Consider the following 21964-nt stretch of genomic DNA (forward strand, 5'->3'; position numbering starts at 1 on the left):
TGGGTGGACCCAGCCACTTGGTTCAAGATGAACAAGTGGCTGGGCCCAGTGGCGGACAGAGTAGGGCTTCACAGTCCGGGAAACAGAGGGCATCGTCACAGGGGAAGGCCAAGGCGACTAGGAAGGCGAGGTTTTCTATGGAGGAGAAGGAGGCCCTCGTAGAAGCCTATATAGCCAGGTATAGGAGGCTGCAGCATCAGAAGACCACCCCGACTGAGAAGAGGAAGCTCTGGCAGGAGATAAGGAATGCAGTCAATGCAGTGGGTGGCTGGAACAGAGATATGAACTCTATTAAACATCGCTACCAGTACTGCAAGATGGATCTTAAGAAAAAGTTAAGCCGGGAGGCCCAACATGCCACAGGAACCGGTGGCGGCCCTGCACTGGAAATCGATTACTACTGATGGGAGGAAATGTTGCGTCCCAGCATCTCCGAGGTGGATATAGTCGGTATCGGAGGAATTGATACCGGGAACCTGCCATTCTCATCTGACGGTAAGCTCATTTAAGAATAAATTAACATACAAATGTATTTCAAGGGACACTATACGCAAACCTTTCCTTTCATGATTAAGGTAGAGAATACAATTTTAAACAACATTCCAATTTACTTATATTACCTAATTTGATTCATTCTTTAGATATACTTTAATGAAGAAATAGCCATGCACACGGTGAACCAATCACAGGAGGCAGCTATATGCAGCTACCAATCAGCAGCTTCTAAGCATATCTAGATATGCTTTTCAGCAAAGAATATACAGAGAATGAAGCAAATTAGATAAGAAAAGTAAATTAGAAAGTTGATTATAATTGTATGCTTCTAAATCATGAAAGATAAAACATTGGGTTTCATGTCCCTTTAAGGATCAGATTAATGCTATTACGTTGTTTACAGGCATTCACAATTACTTTGCGGTTACATTAGTATCTAGGCTATAGGTTAGGTGTGCATTTAAACAGACTGAAAATAAAACGCTAAAACATTCAGATTGACCCGAGATATCACAAACACGGTTTAGAAAATGCGGAAATCGTATTGATTGTTAGATTTCAAAGTGGATTAATGAGGCTGCATTTGTAATTGTATCGTAAGCTAAGTAATTTAAAGCTTTATTTGGAAATATGCTAATATATACATTTATTTCTTTTTCAAATATACAGAGTCTGGGGAAGAGGCAGCACAGCAACTACCGGCTCCTCCTTTTCCCCGGGATGAGAGTGGTGGGGATGAATCTCCACCTCGGAGGGAAGAGGCCCCCCTTGATGAAGAGGGCCCCCTTGACGAAGAGGCCCCGGAAGCAGAGGAAGAGGCCGCGGAAGCAGAGGCCCCTCAAGGAGCAGCAGACCGCCGTGCACCAGCAGGCCGTCGTGCACCAGCAGGCCGCCGTGCACGGACACCCCGCCGTGCACAACAAGAGGAAATAGCGGAGGTGCGGGTTCTACTAGACTACATTGACCAGATGCGTAACTCCCGGATCCAAAATATAGAAGGCAGAAATAGAATTATTGAAGGCCAAAACAAAATCATTGAAGGTCAAACCCAAATCATACACCTCCTTACTCGAATAGAAGAAGGCCAAAACAGAACCTTTCGACTCCAACAAGAGATGTTTCATTTCTTCCGGGAGGCGCATGCTGGTCTGCCTCCTGCTGGTCTGCCTCCTGCTCCTGGGCCGCCATCTGCTGGTCTGCCTCCTGCTCCTGGGCCGCCATCTGCTGGGCCTCCTGCTCCTGGGCCGCCATCTGCTGGGCCTCCTGCTCCTGGGCCACCGTCTGCTGGGCCTCCTGCTCCTGGGCCGCCATCTGCTGGGCCTCCTGCTCCTGGGCCGCCATCTCCTGGGCCTCCTGCTCCTGGGCCGCCATCTGCTGGGCCTCCTGCTGCTGGGCCTCCTGCTGCTGGGCCTCCTGCCGGGCCATCTTCTCCTGCTGGGCCATCTTCTCCTGCCGGGCCATCTCCTCCTGCCGGGCCATCTCCTCCTGCCGGGCCATCTCCTCGGCCATCTCCTCCTCCTCACCTTGGTCGTCCCAGTACTCTTCCTTCCACTCTTCCCACAACATCTCCAATGAGAACTCGTCGGAGTCGGCAGTTGACCCTCCCAGAGCCTCAGCCCCGTGGGAAGAGGGGAAGGAAGAGCAAGTAAGTATTTGTTTTCATGTTTAACTATTTTTTATTTAATGTGTAATGGATAGGTATGTGATGATGTGGTTTTCATACACTTGTGGACCACACTCTGTATATAATCTACTTCTATGGGACCGGGTCCATGGAGGCAGATTGTTTGCAGAGTGTGGGTTATAAGTGTGTGAAACCCACATCACATACCTATCCTTGTTCATGATATTGATTGGTTTCTGTGATGTGATGTCCAAACTGTTTCCCGAATCGCAAACAAAATTACCATTACAATTATCCATGATGGCATATTACTGTTTGAATTCCAATAACACAGATTAAAGGGACAGTCAGAACATTATTGATTACAAAGAAAACACTGTATTACGCATTATCAAGTTTGAAACAACAAAACATGGAGAAATACGTGTGACTTATGTGCTTACCCTTGTATCTATGCCTATGAAAAATGACCACTTATTTGTTGTTCTGACATAACAACATTTTAGACAATCAATGATCAATACATGGTAAATATACTGTATGAGCTCAAGGTTTTATATATACAAATGCTATTCAAATGCCCTCTAGTGGTCAAATTGCATTCTGATTACATGCACTCTTCAAGCTCTAAGGCCTAGATTTAGAGTTCGGCGGTAAAAGGGCTGTTAACGCTCCGCGGGTTTTTTTCTGGCCGCACCATAAATTTAACTCTGGTATCGAGAGTTCAAACAAATGCTGCGTTAGGCTCCAAAAAAGGAGCGTAGAGCATTTTTACCGCAAATGCAACTCTCGATACCAGAGCTGCTTACGGACGCGGCCGGCATCAAAAACGTGCTCGTGCACGATTCTCCCATGGAAACAATGGGGCTGTTTGAGCTGAAAAAAAACCTAACACCTGCAAAAAAGCAGCGTTCAGCTCCTAACGCAGCCCCATTGTTTCCTATGGGGAAACACTTCCTACGTCTGCACCTAACACTCTAACATGTACCCCGAGTCTAAACACCCCTAACCTTACACTTATTAACCCCTAATCTGCTGCCCACGCTATCGCTGACCCCTGCATTACACTTTTAACCCCTAATCTGCCGCTCCGTAAAACGCCGCCACCTACGTTATCCCTATGTACCCCTAATCTGCTGCCCTAACATCGCCGACCCCTATGTTATATTTATTAACCCCTAATCTGCCCCCCACAACGTCGCCGACACCTACCTACACTTATTAACCCCTAATCCGCCTCACTAACCCTATCATAAATAGTATTAACCCCTAATCTGCCCTCCCTAACATCGCCGACACCTACCTTCAATTATTAACCCCTAAACTTCCGATCGGAGCTCACCGCTATTCTAATAAATGGATTAACCCCTAAAGCTAAGTCTAACCCTAACACTAACACCCCCCTAAGTTAAATATAATTTTTATCTAACGAAATAAATTAACTCTTATTAAATAACTTATTCCTATTTAAAGCTAAATACTTACCTGTAAAATAAATCCTAATATAGCTACAATATAAATTATAATTATATTATAGCTATTTTAGGATTAATATTTATTTTACAGGCAACTTTGTAATTATTTTAACCAGGTACAATAGCTATTAAATAGTTAAGAACTATTTAATAGTTACCTAGTTAAAATAATAACAAATTTACCTGTAAAATAAATCCTAACCTAAGTTATAATTAAACCTAACACTACCCTATCAATAAAATAATTAAATAAACTACCTACAATTACCTACAATTAACCTAACACTACACTATCAATAAATTAATTAAACATAATTGCTACAAATAAATACAATTAAATAAACTAGCTAAAGTACAAAAAATAAAAAAGAACTAAGTTACAGAAAATAAAAAAATATTTACAAACATAAGAAAAATATTACAACAATTTTAAACTAATTACACCTACTCTAAGCCCCCTAATAAAATAACAAAGCCCCCCAAAATAAAAAATTCCCTACCCTATTCTAAATTAAAAAAGTTACAAGCTCTTTTACCTTACCAGCCCTGAACAGGGCCCTTTGCGGGGCATGCCCCAAGAATTTCAGCTCTTTTGCCTGTAAAAGAATAAATACAATACCCCCCCCCCCAACATTACCACCCACCACCCACATACCCCTAATCTAACCCAAACCCCCCTTAAATAAACCTAACACTAAGCCCCTGAAGATCTTCCTACCTTGTCTTCACCATCCAGGTATCACCGATCCGTCCTGGCTCCAAGATCTTCATCCAACCCAAGCGGGGGTTGGCGATCCATAATCCGGTGCTCCAAAGTCTTCCTCCTATCCGGCAAGAAGAGGACATCCGGACCGGCAAACATCTTCTCCAAGCGGCATCTTCGATCTTCTTCCATCCGGTGCAGAGCGGGTCCATCTTGAAGCAGGCGACGCGGATCCATCCTCTTCTTCCGATGTCTCCCGACTAATGACGGTTCCTTTAAGGGACGTCATCCAAGATGGCGTCCCTCAAATTCCGATTGGCTGATAGGATTCTATCAGCCAATCGGAATTAAGGTAGGAATTTTCTGATTGGCTGATGGAATCAGCCAATCAGAATCAAGTTCAATCCGATTGGCCGATCCCATCAGCCAATCAGATTGAGCTTGCATTCTATTGGCTGATCGGAACAGCCAATAGAATGCAAGCTCAATCTGATTGGCTGATTGGATCAGCCAATCGGATTGAACTTGATTCTGATTGGCTGATTCCATCAGCCAATCAGAAAATTCCTACCTTAATTCCGATTGGCTGATAGAATCCTATCAGCCAATCGGAATTCGAGGGACGCCATCTATTATATAGCTATAATATAATTATAATTTATATTGTAGCTATATTAGGATTTATTTTACAGGTAAGTATTTAGCTTTAAATAGGAATAAGTTATTTAATAAGAGTTAATTTATTTCGTTAGATAAAAATTATATTTAACTTAGGGGGGTGTTAGTGTTAGGGTTAGACTTAGCTTTAGAGGTTAATCCATTTATTAGAATAGCGGTGAGCTCCGATCGGAAGTTTAGGGGTTAATAATTGAAGGTAGGTGTCGGCGATGTTAGGGAGGGCAGATTAGGGGTTAATACTATTTATGATAGGGTTAGTGAGGCGGATTAGGGGTTAATAACTTTATTATAGTAGCGCTCAGGTCCGCTCGGCAGATTAGGGGTTAATAAGTGTAGGCAGGTGTCGGCGACGTTGAGGGGGGCAGATTAGGGGTTAATAAATATAATATAGGGGTCGGCGGTGTTAGGGGCAGCAGATTAGGGGTACATAGGGATAACGTAGGTGGCGGCGATTTGCGGTCGGAAGATTAGGGGTTAATTATTGTAAGTAGCTGGCGGCGACGTTGTGGGGGGCAGGTTAGGGGTGAATAAATATAATACAGGGGTCGGCGGGGTTAGGGGCAGCAGATTAGGGGTACATAAATATAACGTAGGTGGCGGTCGGCAGATTAGGGGTTAAAAATTTTAATCGAGTGGCGGCGGTGTGGGGGGACCTCGGTTTAGGGGTACATAGGTAGTTTATGGGTGTTAGTGTACTTTAGGGTACAGTAGTTAAGAGCTTTATAAACCGGCGTTAGCCAGAAAGCTCTTAACTCCTGCTATTTTCAGGCGGCTGGAATCTTGTCGTTAGAGCTCTAACGCTCACTGCAGAAACGACTCTAAATACCGGCGTTAGAAAGATCCCATTGAAAAGATAGGCTACGCAAATGGCGTAGGGGGATCTGCGGTATGGAAAAGTCGCGGCTGAAAAGTGAGCGTTAGACCCTTTAATCACTGACTCCAAATACCAGCGGGCGCCCAAAACCAGCGTTAGGAGCCTCTAACGCTGGTTTTGACGGCTACCGCCGAACTCTAAATCTAGGCCTAAGAAATGAGCACACGAACCTCATAGGTTTAGCTAGCAAATTAAAATAAACACAGACAAATGATTAATTGGGGAGAAACCTTTGATATCATTGAGATTACAAAATTGACTTTTTTAATAATGCAAAACATTATTTGTTTTCTAAACTGTCCCTTTAACAAAATTACATATGCTAACATATAATATTTGGTGATTGTTGGTATATCTACATGTACTTGTTCAAACAAGAAATATTGAAAAAAGATTTATATTGACGTGTTAAATAAAGTCTATTTTCTTAAAGAGACATTATTGTGTTTATTTTTTTTTATAAAGACATTTGTTTTAACAATGAATATGGTTTAAAGTCCTTTTAGGAGTGAAAAAAAAATATGCTAACAATAATATATTTGGAGATTAACCAATGTGGAACTCATACATGATACAAAATCAACATTTGCATTAAAGGGACAGTATACTATCTTTTAACAGAACTGCATGTAATACAGTAGACACTACTAGAAACAACAAGATTAACATATACTGATATCAAAATCAATATTAAAAAGCTTTAAACACTTTCAAATAAAATCGGGTTATCTCTATTGAAAAGATAGATGAACCCCCATTACAACCGTAAAACAAGACAATACCCCATCATTAACATATGAAAAGACCCTTTACGCAAACAGGAGAAAGCTGGAGATGGTACTCACATGAAACTTTGTGGCTTGGCGAGGAGTCTGAAAATTACTTCAATTTTATTTGAACAGAAGCAAAAGTAGACATGTATTTGGTAAACAATGGACTATATAACTAGAGACCAAATAAAAAATTTTTGTTTTTAATGTGAGTGTCTAATGAACCTTTAATAAAATATACGATGAAATTACATTTAGAAGAAGTCGGCATCATTCAGGGAGTGCAGAATTATTAGGCAAATGAGTATTTTGACCACATCATCCTCTTTATGCATGTTGTCTTACTCCAAGCTGTATAGGCTCGAAAGCCTACTACTAATTAAGCATATTAGGTGATGTGCATCTCTGTAATGAGAAGGGGTGTGGGCTAATGACATCAACACCCTATATCAGGTGTGCATAATTATTAGGCAACTTCCTTTCCTTTGGCAAAATGGGTCAAAAGAAGGACTTGACAGGCTCAGAAAAGTCAAAATAGTGATATATCTTGCAGAGGGATGCAGCACTCTTAAAATTGCAAAGCTTCTGAAGCGTGATCATCGAACAATCAAAGTTTCATTCAAAATAGTCAACAGGGTCGCAAGAAGCATGTGGAAAAACCAAGGCACAAAATAACTGCCCATGAACTGAGAAAAGTCAAGCGTGCAGCTGCCAAGATGCCACTTGCCACAAGTTTGGCCATATTTCAGAGTTGCAACATCACTGGAGTGCCCAAAAGCCCAAGGTGTGCAATACTCAGAGACATGGCCAAGGTAAGAAAGGCTGAAAGACGACCACCACTGAACAAGACACACAAGCTGAAACGTCAAGACTGGGCCAAGAAATATCTCAAGACTGAGGTTTTATGGACTGATGAAATGAGAGTGAGTCTTGATGGGCCAGATGGATGGGCCCGTGGCTGGATTGGTAAAGGGCAAAGAGCTCCAGTCCGACTCAGACGCCAGCAAGGTGGAGGTGGAGTACTGGTTTGGGCTGGTATCATCAAAGATGAGCTTGTGGGGCCTTTTCGGGTTGAGGATGGAGTCAAGCTCAACTCCCAGTCCTACTGCCAGTTTCTGGAAGACACCTTCTTCAAGCAGTGGTACAACTACTGGGTCTGAGCTGTCGGTAGAGATTTGTGCGTTGGGTGATTTTTGAGTGTCGGTAACTAAACTCTAAATACCGGAGGGCGGTAAAAACAAGCGTTAGGAGCCTCTAACGCTGGTTTTGACGGCTACCGCCAAACTCTAAATTTATACCTTAGAGCTTTAGGATCTCAATTACTACCACTTTAAATAATAACATAAGTCTTTCTATGATTAGGAGCCTATATATTCAGACCTATTGAGTCTCAAATCTCAAAATTTTCACTATAGCCAATCCCCTTATGTTTTCCCTCTAGTAATCTATAAGCTTATGAGTGTGGCGTGTTTTATTTTTGAATAGTGATATAACAAGCCAACTTGTCTTCCTACCACATTTAAATAACCCCTCCCCTCCATATAATGTGCCTCCTAGCTGTGGAGGACTACCTATGCGGTTTATCTTTTCTATACCGTAACCGTAGTAACAGTAACTTTTATCCTAAATGTCCAGAATTAGGTGGCTTAGAGTCCCTCTAACCTAACATTTTATCAACCTTTATATATTATAAGCCACATACTGTGGTTTGTCTACTGTATTATTCTGGGCTTTAGCACAATATTACCTATACTCATTAACAACCTTATGGGTGATTCATATGACTTTTTTATCCTTAATTTAACAGGTTGTTTATGTTCAGTTTACATTGGTTGTTTACTTTCGGCTAGATTTAGAGTTTTGTCGGTAGCGACCTGCGTAGCTAACGCTGGCTTTTTTTCTCCCGCACCTTTTAAATACCGCTGGTATTTAGAGTTCACAGAAGGGCTGCATTAGGCTCCAAAAAGGGAGCGTACAGCATATTTATCGCCACTGCAACTCTCAATACCAGCGGTGCTTACGGAGGCGGTCATCTTAAAAAACGTGCTCGTGCACGATTCCCCCATAGAAAACAATGGGGCAGTTTGAGCTGAAAAAAAACCTAACACCTGCAAAAAAGCAGCGGTCAGCTCTTAACGCAGCCCCATTGTTTCCTAAACACCCCTAACCTTACACTTATTAACACCTAATCTGCCGCCCCCGCTATCGCTGACCCCTGCATATTTTTTTTAACCCCTAATCTGCCGCTCCATACACCGCCGCAACCTACATTTTACCTATGTACCCCTAATCTGCTGCCCCTAACACCGCCAACCCCTATATTATATTTATTAACCCCTAATCTGCCCCCCACAACGTCGCCGTCAGCTACCTACAATAATTAACCCCTAATCTGCCGACCGGACCTCACCGCTACTCTAATAAATGTATTAACCCCTAAAGCTAAGTCTAACCCTAACACTAACACCCCCCTAAGTTAAATATAATTTAAATCTAACTAAATAAATTAACTCTTATTAAATAACTTATTCCTATTTAAAGCTAAATACTTACCTGTAAAATAAACCCTACTATAGCTACAATATAAATTATAATTATATTGTAGCTATTTTAGGATTAATATTTATTTTACAGGTAACTTTGAATTTATTTTAACCAGGTACAATAGCTATTAAATAGTTAATAACTATTTAATAGCTACCTAGTTAAAATAATTACAAAATTACCTGTAAAATAAATCCTAACCTAAGTTATAATTAAACCTAACACTACACTATCAATAAATTAATTAAATAAAATACATACAATTAAATCTAACACTACACTTTCAATAAATTAATTACATGAAATACCTACAAATAAATACAATGAAATAAACTAACTAAAGTACAAAAAATAAAAAAAGCTAAGTTACAAAAAAATAAAAAAATTAATTACAAACATAATAAAAATATTACAACAATTTTAAGCTAATTACACCTACTCTAAGCCCCCTAATAAAATAACAAAGCCCCCCAAAATAAAAAAAATGCCCTAAACTATTCTAAAATTAAAATAGAAAAGCTCTTTTACCTTACCAGCCCTTAAAAGGGCTTTTTGCGGGGCATGCCCCAAAGAATTCAGCTCTTTTGCCTGTAAAAAAAAACATACAATAACCCCCAAACATTAAAACCCACCACCAACCTACCCCTAATCTAACCCAAACCCCCCTTAAATAAACCTAACACTAATCCCCTGAAGATCTTCCTACCTTGTCTTCACCACGCCAGGTATCACCGGTCATTCCAGGCTCCGAAGTTTTCATCCAAGCCCAAGCGGGGGCTGGCGATCCATCATCCAGCTGAAGTCTTCTATCAAGCGGCAAGAAGAAGTCCAGAAGAGGCTCCAAAGTCCTCATCCTATCCGGGCAGAAGAGGAGATCCGGACCGGCAACCATCTTCATCCAAGCGGCATCTTCTATCTTCATCCGATGACGAGCGGCTCCATCTTGAAGACCTCCAGCGCGGATCCATCCTCTTCTTCCGACTGAAGTCCGATTGAAGGTTCCTTTAAATTACATCATCCAAGATGGCGTCCCTCGAATTCCGATTGGCTGATAGGATTCTATCAGCCAATCGGAATTAAGGTAGGAAAAATCTGATTGGCTGATGGAATCAGCCAATCAGATTCAAGTTCAATCCGATTGGCTGATCCAATCAGCCAATCACATTGAGCTCGCATTCTATTGGCTGATCGGAACAGCCAATAGAATGCAAGCTCAATCTGATTGGCTTATTCAATCAGCCAATCAGATTTTCCCTACCTTAATTCCGATTGGCTGATAGAATCCTATCAGCCAATCGGAATTCGAGGGACGCCATCTTGGATGACGTCATTTAAAGGAACCTTCATTCGGACTTAGGACGTCAGAAGAAGAGGATGTCTCCGCGCTGGAGGTCTTCAAGACGGAGTCGCTCGTCATCGGATGAAGATAGAAGATGCCGCTTGGATCAAGATGGTTGCCGGTCCGGATCTCCTCTTCTTCTCGGATAGGATGAAGACTTTGGAGCCTCTTCTGGACTTCTTCTTGCCGCTTGATAGAAGACTTCAGCTGGATGATGGATCGCCAGCCCCCGCTTGGGCTTGGATGAAGACTTCGGAGCATGGAACAATCGGTGATACCTGGCATGGTGAAGACAAGGTAGGAAGATCTTCAGGGGCTTAGTGTTAGGTTTATTTAAGGGGGGTTTGGGTTAGATTAGGGGTATGTGGGTGGTAGGTTGTAATGTTGGGGGGGTATTGTATTTTTTTTTTTACAGGCAAAAGAGCTGAATTCTTTGGGACATGCCCCGCAAAAAGCCCTTTTAAGGGCTGGTAAGGTAAAAGAGATTTTCTATTTTCATTTTAGAATAGGGTAGGGCATTTTTTATTTTGGGGGGCTTTGTTATTTTATTAGGGGGCTTAGAGTAGGTGTAATTAGTTTAAAATTGTTGTAATATTTTTATAATGTTTGTAATTATTTTTTTTATTTTTTGTAACTTAGCTTTTTTTATTTTTTGTACTTTAGTTAGTTTATTTATTTGTATTTATTTGTAGGTATTTTATTTAATTAATTTATTGATAGTGTAGTGTTAGATTTAAGTGTAGATAATTGTAGGTATTTTATTTAATTAATTTATTGATAGTGTTAGGTTTAATTTGTAACTTAGGTTAGGATTTATTTTACAGGTAATTTTGTAATTATTTTAACTAGGTAGCTATTAAATAGTTCTTAACTATTTAATAGCTATTGTACCTGGTTAAAATAAATAAAAAGTTGCCTGTAAAATAAATATTAATCCTAAAATAGCTACAATATAATTATAATTTATATTGTAGCTATATTAGGGTTTATTTTACAGGTAAGTATTTAGCTTTAAATAGGAATAATTTATTTAATAAGAGTTTATTTATTATGTTAGATTTAAATTATATTTAACTTAGTGGGGTGTTAGTGTTAGGGTTAGACTTAGCTTTAAGGGTTAATACATTTATTATAGTAGCGACGAGGTCCGGTCGGCAGATTAGGGGTTAATACTTGAAGTTAGGTGTCGGCGATGTTAGGGAGGGCATATTAGGGGTTAATAATATTTATTATAGGGTTATTGAGGCGGGAGTGAGGCGGTTTAGGGGTTAATACATTTATTAGAGTAGCAGCGAGGTCCGGTCGGCAGATTAGGGGTTAATAAGTGTAGGTAGGTAGCAGCGACGTTGGTGGCGGCAGATTAGGGGTTAATAAATATAATATAGGGGTCTGCGGTGTTAGGGGCAGCAGATTCGTGGGGTACATAGGGATAATGTAGGTTGCGGCGGTGTGCGGTCGGCAGATTAGGGGTTAAAAAAATGTAATATAGTGGCGGCGATGTGGGGGGACCTCGGTTTAGGGGTACATAGGTAGTTTATGGGTGTTAGTGTACTTTAGAGCACAGTAGTTAGGAGCCTTATAAACCGGCGTTAGCCCATAAAGCTCTTAAATCCTGACTTTTTTCTGCGGCTGGAGTTTTGTCGTTAGATTTCTAACGCTCACTTCAGCCAAGACTCTAAATACCAGCGTTAGAAAGATCCCATTGAAAAGATAGGATACGCAAATGGTGTAGGGGGATCTGCGGTATGGAAAAGTCGCGGCTGGAAAGAACCTTTCCTGACTGACTCTAAATACCAGCGGTAGCCCAAAACCAGCGTTAGGAGCCTCTAACGCTGGTTTTGACGGCTAACGCCAAACTCTAAATCTAGCCGCTAGTTATTACATCTCCCCAGGCAACTTTTATATATATATTTAGGCCCAAGAGGTCTCAAACGCTCATTAAGGGAAATATTTCTAAGAAAATTATTTTATATTTTATTATATATCTTAAACATAAGAAAGAATGTTAAAAAGAGGTTCTAACTTTAATATGTACTATATTATGTATGCTGTTCTCAATCTTTTATCAAGATATTCTCATAATGTAACAATCAGCAATGTGTCATTTCTAATATCTGTTGTACATGATTATATTATTGTACTTGTTGAAAACCCTCAATTAATAAAATTAATTAAAAAAAAATAGAAAGTGCCAAGTGTGATAGAGGTACTTTCTATAAAATAAGGAGTACAATTACACTTTTTAATATCGGTCGAATGATAAAAGTAGAAAATGCATCATAAAATATGGGCAGGATAGGCCTATATGTTAGATTATAAAAATTGTCGCAAAATAACATGGATTTTTAAAAACTTTGAACTAATAAGAAATTAGCTAAACCTACTCTACTATATAATTCTAATAGGATTAACATTCTATTAAAAGATTTAAAATGTAAGAAATTAGATGTATTAAATTTTATACCTCTTAGGTCGCTATCACAATCGTCTGTAATCCCAACGATAACTTCGGGGCCTAAACACTGCACCAGTTTCTGATTGTAATCGGTCATATCTGCAACATAAGCTGTTCCACCTCCGGTATCACGGGAAGAATGTTTTCTTTTGCGAATTTCGCTATGGCTAATTTTTTAATGTTGTTGTAACTTTTCTTTATTTGGTCAACATTCTTTTTTCCGGGGCCCTGAGCACTTACAGCATCACTGATACGAGTCCAGATACTCTTTTTGTGGTGACTGGAAGTTTGCTTTGCATGACAACCAAATAAATAGTCATAAGAGTCCAGTACCATATCAACAAGAACCAGGTTCTGCTGGTGTGAGAACTGTGGATTCTTGGATTTGGTTGTCTGCGAATCAGATCCTAAAGTTGCCATACTTAATTTATTAAAATAAATATATATATATAAGCTTGAAACGCTTCAGGTTCAGTAATTTTTTTGTCTGAAAAAATAGATATAGTGGACTTTATATAGTGCTGAAATAACTTCCTGCAACCCAATGTGACGTTTCTGCCACCTTACAGTCACGTGGGACAAACATGACTGACAAGTTGTAAGAAAATAAAAGTACATTCACTACTAGCGAGGCTTCAGATGTATGAATCATTCGCCTGTGCTCGATGCGGATTAGACCCGACAATTGTTACGCTGCTTTTTAGTACATATGGAGAGCGGGCAGCATCTTGCTAACTGCGAGTTCTAGTGAGTCAACCAGACACGATGTCAGCAAGCAAAATGATGCTTTAGTACATGGAGCCCACAGGGTAACACTCTTAAAACAGTTTCTGAATTACGAAGTTCTCCACTATGCACCCATTCTTAACTACTGCAATGAAAACGCTAAAAACAATACCTTGTCCAAAAGTATTTCTGAGATTTTTGTAGAAACTGTGCATCACCACAGTCATAAGCAGGGAGAGCCAAACACATGATACAGGTGAGTCTTAAATGTATGCAAACAGGAGCTATCACCCAAAATAAAAGGAGGTCCAAAAACTTTGCTTCATGTCAAAAGGTTCCTTAGTCTAACAATAATTAAGGGAGGATTGCAAAGGGACCTTGAGTTTGATTTGACAGTGAGACTATGGAGCCAGGGGACTGATGTGATGAGAACTTGCAGCTGACAGTAAGATGCAAGGTCATAAAATTTGATCTAATTTTGGTGGTGAGAGAGGGCCTTCAGGGTGACTAATATGGCATTTAAGCCCTTCCTGAATAAAATGAGGAATGCCTAAAAGAAATGATAAATCAGTATTTTAGCTAAACCTACTTAATACCTAACACCAAATAATACATTTTCTAAATATATCCCCATATCTACTTTTAGGATTCTTACAAGTTTCAGTATTCTCTTGTTACCCAAAACACAAACGGCTAGATTTAGAGTTTGGCGGCCAAAGGGGTGCGTTAGCTACGCATGCTTTTTTTCTCCCGCACCTTTTAAATACCGCTGGTATTTAGAGTTCACAGAATGGCTGGGTTTTCACTGCGTTAGGCTCCAAATAGGGAGCGTAGAGCATAATTTAACGCCACTGCAACTCTAGATACCAGTGGTGCTTACGGACGCGGCCAGCTTCAAAAACGTGCTCGTGCACGATATCCCCATAGAAAACAATGGGGCATTTTGAGCTGAAAAAAAACCTAAAACCTGCAAAAAAGCCGCGTTCAGCTCTTAACGCAGCCCCATTGTTGTCTATGGGGAAACACTTCCTACGTCTGCACCTAATACTCTAACCCCGAGTCTAAACACCCCTAACCTTACACTTATTAACCCCTAATCTGCCACCCCCGCTATCGCTGACACCTGCATATTTTTTTAACCCCTAATCTGCTGCTCCGTAAACCGCCGCTACCTACATTATCTCTGTGTACCCCTAATCTGCTGCCCCTAACACCGCCGACCCCTATATTATATTTATTAACCCCTAATCTGCCCCCCACAACGTCGCCTCCACCTGCCTACACTTATTAACCCCTAATCTGCCAAGCCGACCGCACCGCTACTATAATAAAGTTATTAACCCCTAATCCGCCTCAATAACCCTATAATAAATAGTATTAACCCCTAATCTGCCCTCCCTAACATCGCCGACACCTAACTTCAATTATTAACCCCTAATCTGCCGACCGAATCTCGCCGCTACTGTAATAAATGGATTAACCCCTAAAGCTAAGTCTAACCCTAACCCTAACACCCCCCTAAGTTAAATATAATTTAAATCTAACGAAATAAATTAACTCTTATTAAATAAATTATTCCTATTTAAAGCTAAATACTTACCTGTAAAATAAACCCTAATATAGCTACAATATAAATTATAATTATATTATAGCTATTTTAGGATTTATATTTATTTTACAGGTAACTTTGTATTTATTTTAACCAGGTACAATAGCTATTAACCCCTTAAAGACAGAGGACGTACCAGGTACGTCATAGAAAATACTTCCCTTAATGACAGTTGACGTACCTGGTACGTCCTCTGTTGTCTGAAGTGCTGGAAGCGATCTTGATCGCTTCCAGCTGCTTACAAGGTATTGTAGTGATGCCTCAATATTGAGGCATCACTACAATCCCCCATTTTACATACCGATGCAGAAAGGGCCACTCTGTGGCCCCATCTGCATCGGCTATGTATGTTTTACAATTAGTGGCTGCTTGGTGTGCTGATGTTATGCAATATATACCCATCGGTTACAATTACTAACCGATCTCTATGTCTTCCGATTTTCTGCCGGTTCCGGCGGTAGCGGCGGGGGGAGGCGGGGGGTTGCGGGTGCGCGCGCGTGCGCTCGCACGCAAAATTCACAGCACATAAAAAAAAAAAAAAAAGATCGATCTAGATGCAGTGGCATCTTTGTTCTTTAATAAGGGATCTGGGAGGGGGAGGGTTGAATATTATTGAGGGGGGGCCAGCTACACTACAGCAAACTTATTTTATATTAAAAAAGTAAAAAAAAAAACTATTTTGGGGGGCAAATTGGGTACTGGCAGACAGCTGCCAGTACCCAAGATGGCGGCATATAGACAGAGGGGGAGGGTTAGAAAGATGTAAGGGGGGATCAGGGAGGTTGTGGGGTAAGGGGGGATCTATCACTGCAGACTTTATGCCAAAAAATAAAAAAAATATTTTTATTTCAGTACTGGCAGACTTTCTGCCAGTACTTAAGATGGCGGTGACAATTGTGAGGTGGGGAGGGAAGAGAGCTGTTTGAGGGGGGTCAGGGGGGGATCAGGGGGTGGGATGTGTCAGGTGGGAGGCTGATCTCTACACTAAAGCTAAAAATTAACCCCACAAGCTACCTAATTAACCCCTTAACTGCTGGGCATATTACAAGTGTGGTGCGCAGCAGTATTTAACGGCCTTATTATTACCAAAAAGCAACACCAAAGCCATATATATCTGCTATTTCTGAACAAAGGGGATCCCAGAGAAGCATTTACAATCATGTGTGCCATAATTGCACAAGCTGTTTGTAAATAATTTCAGTGAGAAACCTAAAATTGTGAAAAATTTAAGTTTTTTTTTTTATTTGATCGTATTTGGCGGTGAAATGGTGGCATGAAATATACCAAAATGGGCCTATATCAATAATTTGGGTTGTCTACTACACTACACTAAAGCTAAAATTAAACCTAAAAGCTCCCTACAAGCTCCCTAATTAACCCCTTCACGGCTGGGCATAATACACGTGTGGTGTGCAGCGGCATTTAGCGGCCTTCTAATTACCAAAAAGCAATGCCAAATCCATATAGGTCTGCTATTTCTGAACAAAGGGGATCCCATAGAAGTATTTACAACCATTTATGCCATAATTGCACAAGTTGTTTGTAAATAAATTCAGCGAGAAACCTAAAGTTAGTGAAAAAAATTGTGAAAAAGTCAACAATTTTTTTTATTTGATCGCAATTGGCGGTGAAATGGTGGCATGAAATATACCAAAATGGGTCTAGATCAATGCTTTGGGATGTCTTCTAAATATAAATATATACATGTCAAGGGATATTCAGGGATTCCTGAAAGATATCAGTGTTCCAATGTAACTAGCGCTAATTTTGAAAAAAAGTGGTTTGGAAATAGCAAAGTGCTACTTGTATTTATGGCCCTATAACTTGCAAAAAAAGCAAAGAACATGTAAACATTGGGTATTTCTAAACTTGGGACAAAATTTAGAAACTATTTAGCATGGGTGTTTTTTGGTGGTTGTAGATGTGTAACAGATTTTGGGGGTAAAAGTTAGAAAAAGTGTGTTTTTTTCCATTTTTTCCTCATATTTTATCATTTTTTTTTAGTAAATTATAAGATATGATGAAAATAATAGTATCTTTAGAAAGTCCATTTAATGAAGAGAAAAACGGTATATAATATGTGTGGGTACAGTAAACAAGTAAGAGGAAAATTACAGCTAAACGCAAACACTGCAGAAATGTAAAAATAGCCATTGTCATTAAGGGTAAGAAAATTGAAAAATGGTCCGGTCATTAAGGGGTTAAATAGTTAAGAACTCTTTAATAGCTAAAATAGTTAAAATAATTACAAAATTACCTGTAAAATAAATCCTAACCTAAGTTACAATTAAACCTAACACTACACTATCAATAAATTAATTAAATAAAATACCTACAATTATCTACAATTAAACCTAACACTACACTATCAATAAATTAATTAAATACAATATCTACAAATAAATACAATTAAATAAACTAACTAAAGTACAAAAAATGAAAAAGAACTAAGTTACAAAAAAAAAAATATTTACAAACATTAGAAAAATATTACAACAATTTTAAACTAATTACACCTACTCTAAGCCCCCTAATAAAATAACAAAGCCCCCCAAAATAAAAAAATCCTACCCTATTCTAAATTACAAAAGTTCAAAGCTCTTTTACCTTACCAGCCCTGAAAAGGGCCATTTGCGGGGCATGCCCCAAAGAATTCAGCTCTTTTGCCTGTAAAAAAAACATACAATACCCCCCCAACATTACAACCCACCACCCACATACCCCTAATCTAACCCAAACCCCCCTTAAATAAACCTAACACTAAGTCCCTGAAGATCTTCCTACCTTGTCTTCACCATGCCAGGTATCACCAATCATTCCAGGCTCCGAAATCTTCATCCAAGCCCAAGCGGGGGCTAGACATCCATCATCCGACGGCTGAAGAAGTCCAGAAGAGGCTCCAAAGTCTTCATCCTATCCGGGAAGAAGAGTAGATCCGGACCGGCAACCATCTTCATCCAAGCGGCATCTTCTATCTTCATCCGATGAGGACCAGCTCCATCTTGAAGACCTCCACAGCGGACCCATCTTCTACTTCCGACGACTTCCCGACAAATGATGGTTCCTTTAAGGGATGTCATCCAAGATGGCGTCCCTCGAATTCCGATTGGCTGATAGGATTCTATCAGCCAATCGGAATTAAGGTAGGAAAATTCTGATTGGCTGATGGAATCAGCCAATCAGAATAAAGTTCAATCCGATTGGCTGATTCAATCAGCCAATCAGATTGAGCTCGCATTCTATTGGCTGTTCCGATCAGCCAATAGAATGTGAGCTCAATCTGATTGGCTGATCCAATCAGCCAATCATATTGAACTTGAATATGATTGGCTGATTTCATCAGCCAATCAGAATATTCCTACCTTAATTCCGATTGGCTGATAGAATCCTATCAGCCAATCGGAATTCGAGGGACGCCATCTTGGATGAAGTCATTTAAAGGAACCGTGATTCGGCGAGTAGGCGTCGGTTGAAGAGGATGTTCCGCGTCGGCTTGGAAGAAGATGGTTCCGCTCCGCTCCAGAAGAAAGAAGATTGAAGATGCGGCTTGATAGAAGACTTCATCCCGATGATGGACTTCCGACTTCAGCCCGATGATGGAGTTCTTTAGCCGCCGCTTGGATCCAGACTTCAGCCCGAGGATGGACGTCACTCTTCAGCCCCCCGCTTGGGCTTGGATCAAGACTTTGGACCCTCTTCTGGACAGATTGGGACCCGGTGAGGTGAAGACAAGGTAGGGAGATCTTCAGGGGCTTAGTGTTAGGTTTATTTAAGGGGGGTTTGGGTTAGATTAGGGGTATGTGGGTGGAGGGTTGTAATGTTGGGGGAGGGTATTGTATGTGTTTTTTTTACAGGCAAAAGAGCTGAATTCTTTGGGGCATGCCCCGCAAAGGGCCCTTTTCAGGGCTGGTAAGGTAAAAGAGCTTTGAACTTTTTTATTTTAGAATAGGGTAGGGCATTTTTTTATTTTGGTGGGCTTTGTTATTTTATTAGGGGGCTTAGAGTAGGTGTAATTAGTTTAAAATTGTTGTAATATTTTTCTAATGTTTGTAAATATTTTTTTATTTTTTGTAACTTAGTTCTTTTTTATTTTTTGTACTTTAGTTAGTTTATTTAATTGTATTTATTTGTAGGTATTGTATTTAATTAATTTATTGATAGTGTAGTGTTAGGTTTAATTGTAGATAATTGTAGGTATTTTATTTAATTAATTTATTGATAGTGTAGTGTTAGGTTTAATTATAGATAATTGTAGGTATTGTATTTAATTAATTTATTGATAGTGTAGTGTTAGGTTTAATTGTAACTTAGGTTAGGATTTATTTTACAGGTAATTTTGAAATTATTTTAACTATTTTAGCTATTAAATAGTTATTAACAATTTAATAGCTATTGTACCTGGTTAAAATGAATACAAAGTTGCCTGTAAAATAAATATTAATCCTAAAATAGCTACAATATAATTATAATTTATATTGTAGCTATATTAGGGTTTATTTTACAGGTAAGTATTTAGCTTTAAATAGGAATAATTTATTTAATAAGAGTTAATTTATTTCGTTAGAATAAAATTATATTTAACTTAGGGGGGTGTTAGGGTTAGGGTTAGACTTAGCTTTAGGGGTTAAAAAATGCATTAGAGTAGCTGTGAGCTCTGATCGGCAGATTAGGGGTCAATACTTGAAGTTAGGTGTCGGCGATGTTAGGGAGGGCAGATTAGGGGTTAATACTATTTTTTATAGGGTTATTGAGGCGGGAGTGAGGCGGATTAGGGGTTAATAACTTTATTATAGTAGCGGTGCTGTCCGCTCGGCAGATTAGGGGTTAATAAGTGTAGGCAGTTGGAGGCGACGGTGAGGGGGGCAGATTAGGGGTTAATAAATATAATATAGGGGTCGGCGTGTTAGGCGCAGCAGATTAGGGGTACATAGCTATAATGTAGGTGGCAGCGGTGTACGGAGCGGAAGATTAGGGGTTAATAATAATATGCAGGGGTCAGCGATAGCGGGGGCGGCAGATTAGGGGTTAATAAATATAATATAGGGGTCGGCGGTGTTAGGGGCAACAGATTAGGGGTTCATAGGGATAATGTAGGTGGCAGCGGCGTGCGGTCGGCAGATTAGGGGTTAAAAAATTTTAATAGAGTGTCGGCGATGTGGGGGGACCTCGGTTTAGGGGTACATAGGTAGTTTATGGGTGTTAGTGTACTTTAGAGCACAATAGTTAAGAGCTTTATAAACCGGCGTTAGCCCAGAAAGCTCTTAACTACTGACTTTTTCTGCGGCTGGAGTTTTGTCGTTAGATTTCTAACGCTCACTTCAGACACGACTCTAAATACCGGCGTTAGAAAGATCCCATTGAAAAGGTAGGATACGCAATTGACGTAAGGGGATCTGCGGTATGGAAAAGTCGCGGCTAGAAAGTGAGCGTTAGACCCTTTCCTGACTGACTCTAAATACCAGCGGTAGCCCAAAACCAGCGTTTGGAGCCTCTAACTCTGGTTTTGACGGCTACCGCCCAACTCTAAATCTAGGCCAAAGCTTTTAAACTTTGAATGATATCACAATTTATCTTCAGCATCCCCCATATACACACAAAAATGCTATAAACTCCTCAAAAATGATTTAAATCTTAAAAAATCCTTATTTTGTCTATATAAAAATACTTCCAGGAAGGATTTAGATTAATGTGAAGACAGTTCTCGTACAATATAAATATTTTTCACATAATTTGCAATGAATTAAATAAAAAATTCCTATCAAGCTTGTTTATAAAAGCAGAATAAACATGGGACCATAATTATCTTTTGTATGCTTCTGGTTAATCAGAATTATGCTTTCAAATATAGATACTGGGCTAGATTACAAGTGGCGATTCCTATAGATATATGGGTATAGATACATATTTTACATTATCATTATGAGACATAAATATATATTTAATAATAAAAATAACAAATAAATTATATGTGAAGAACATAGGAATGTAAAATATGCGCAACACAATTCATGTTTCTTGTATTAAGCCTAATGTGGTTTTTTTTGTAAAATAGATAAACCTATATATATATAAAGTCATAGCCAAAAATATTGGCACCCCTGCATTACTGTCAGATAATGCACCACTTTGCCCAGAAAATTGTTGCAATTACAAATGTTTAGGCTTTCTAATGTTTATTTCTTTTGTTTGTATTGCTATGACACAAAAAAAGTAGAGAAAAAAAGGCAAATCTGTGGCATTCCAAGCAAAACTCCAAAATGGATTGGACAAAATTATTGGCACCTTCTCAAAATTGTAAGAAATAATTGCATTCCAAGTTTATGATGCTCATGTAATTTGTAAATTAAACTCACCTGTATCAATTAAGAGGTGCTGACAATATAGAAATCCCACCGGCAGCCAGTTAAAATGGTAAAAATTTGACTCAACCATTCTGTTTTGTGTCTCTGTGCCATACTGAGCATGGAAAAGAGAAAGAGCAGCAAAGAATTGTCTGAGGATTTGAGAACAAAAATTGTGCAAAAGCATGGACAATCTCAAGGTTACAAGTCCATCTCCAGAGATCTTAATGTTCCTGCTTCCACTGTGTGCAACATTGTCAAGAAGAAAATTGATCAAAGATTGCAATGAAGGATTGTTAGAATGTTGGATAAAGAACCTCGATCAACTTCC

The sequence above is a fragment of the Bombina bombina genome, chromosome 5, assembly GCF_027579735.1.
Source record: "Bombina bombina isolate aBomBom1 chromosome 5, aBomBom1.pri, whole genome shotgun sequence".
NCBI lineage: Eukaryota > Metazoa > Chordata > Amphibia > Anura > Bombinatoridae > Bombina > Bombina bombina.